Below are 2,300 nucleotides of genomic sequence, written 5' to 3'. Positions count from 1 at the left end.
GGGGAGAGCGGCAGGGTTGGGGGTGGGGGTGGGGGGCTGCGTTCACATCAGCAAGATCAGCAGTGCCACCATATTCCCTCCCCATACTGGCCTCACGCACCCGCCTCAACTGACACCATCACATGACAGGGATCTTAAGTACACAACAGGAAGTGGCTCTTCAGACAGTTTGCTTTGCTCTATTTCTCAAACTGGAGTTGAATGGGGTCGGGGAGAGAGTCAAACAGAAAGAGAAAGAGAGAGGGTGATAAGAAGGGAAAGACAAAGACTTTCAGTGTTGACTAATTTCATACTTCATACATTTCTTTCAGTGGGTGGAATATTTTCATAATTTGCATATTTTCATCAACAGTTTTTGTGTGAGTGTGTTTGACTGCTGTTATGTTGAAGCATTGAAATTCTGCTGTAATTCATATGCATGCATTACACTGTATTATGTTATACATATGTCAAACTTGTTAGACGTTTTCAAGACTTTCTTTATTATAACCTATTCTTATTTCTTGCAGCGCAGTCCAAATCTTTTCACAAGAATCACTCGAAGTTAATCACATCTTTATTCTTTCCTCCCTGCCAGCTTATTGATAACATCATTAAATGAGACCCTTTCTGTTGTAGCTCTGTTGATCAAACGGACACAGTTTTTTCTGGAGTATTAATTTTAGCAGATACTAGACGCTGAAAGTGTGGACTATATGAAATGTGACTGACAGCATTATTACATGCTATTATATAAAGTGCCAGAGCCCATAAGCTGAGTTACTGCCAGGCTCTAATTATAAGTGGATAATTGATCATAATCACAAGAGGATAAGGTGGTGGAGGAGGGAAGTTAGCACAAGAACAATCATATGTCTTAAACTCTCGCACTGAAAATGACTACCTTGCGCCAGAGCCACCTATCTATCTAGAATGATTTATGCTATTGAAATCAGCGCGGCCTCAATGGTACACCATGCTTCCTCCTGGGCTGCTTAGTAAGCTAAGGCTTCCAGCTAACAAGCAGAGCAGTGTTCCAGCAAGAAGCTTGCAGCTGTGTGGCTGACATTATTTTGAAACAAAATGTATTTTCAGATAAAGACCTTTGATAGGCTATAATATAAGGCTTTAATGTTAATCTAAAAAAGAATAGAGGCTCACTATTCCTGCTTGTAATTGAAAACTCTTTGCCCTCTACAGTTTTAGCCATGCTAGCAGTGTGGCAGTGACACTGTGTTGGTCATTTGTCCACGACTTTTTTCCAGACTGAAATATCTCAAAATCTATATACATTCACATTCTCCAGAGGAGGAATCCTGATGACGTTGGTGATCTGACTTTTCCTCTACTGTCACCAAAAGGTCCAAGTTTTCACTTGTTCTACTTGATGTTGGGATGGATTGGCACAAAATGTGACATTCACTGGTCCCACAGGATGAATCCTAATTGCGTATCCTTCAGTGCCACTGTAAGGTACACATTTGCGGTTTTGATTGAAATATCTTAACAACTTCTAGATGGATTGCCCTGAAATTTGGTACAGACCTTATGTTGACCCATTGAGGATAAACTGTAATTATTTTGGTGATCTCCTGATTTTTCATCAAGAGACATATCATTAGGTCAAATTTTTATTTTGTTCAATGCTTTGGATTTGAGAAAGTAAAGAGGAAGAAAGTCATAAACTTGACACACCATTTAAATGATGAACAACAAAGCTGGAGATGACAGATAGATGATGGACATAAACCTGCAAAATAAGGAAAACAAAGCCGTGCAATTGATCCATCCATGGTAGTTTTCCCCTCCATCTGTCCCATCTGCCCTCTGTCTCCACATCCGAATGTTACTCATTAATACTTAGTAGTTCCTTCCAGTTCTGGCGCTAAAAACAGAGGATAATAATCTTATTTCCTATTAAATGGCCTTGCTGATTGGGGGTCAGGAGGGCTGGGGGGGTTGAGGGCTATTCAACAGTAAGCCTGTCATCCACCAGACAGTTGCATGTGCAAATTGAAATGTAATGAGATTAGCCACCAGAAGGGAAACAATGAAGGCTCCTCGCCATACAGGCGAGGCAGAAAAAAAAAAAAAAAAAGACAAATTGGCTTAAGGAGGGAGAAACTGTCCAGGAGAGACAGACAAGATTACCAATCATCAAAGTCATCAAAAAGGAGAAATGGCATCAAAGCTCTGTTAAAGGCCAACATTGTGCAATAAATGGATACAGTGTCTTCTTGATGCTAGCAAGGACAGTTCACTTTGTAAATCTTGACTGTCATTGACATCCTCCAGCTAATTAACCTCTCTCTCTCTCTCTC

The 2,300-nt window shown here is 40.4% G+C and overlaps 1 protein-coding gene across 1 annotated transcript in view; it reads right to left on the bottom strand.

The window, feature by feature from the left end:
• The window catches only part of LOC118335575 (zinc finger protein 516-like), a 36,273-nt gene that overhangs the window by 13,507 nt on the left and 20,466 nt on the right, over positions 1–2,300 (bottom strand). The gene's annotated exons all lie outside the window — the stretch shown is intronic.

Source organism: Morone saxatilis, unplaced genomic scaffold (assembly GCF_004916995.1).
Source record: "Morone saxatilis isolate NCDOM2014 unplaced genomic scaffold, NCSU_SB_2.0 Contig24, whole genome shotgun sequence".
NCBI lineage: Eukaryota > Metazoa > Chordata > Actinopteri > Moronidae > Morone > Morone saxatilis.
The sequence above is the reverse complement of the archived record's forward strand: the minus strand, read 5'-3'. Positions and strand labels throughout refer to the sequence as shown.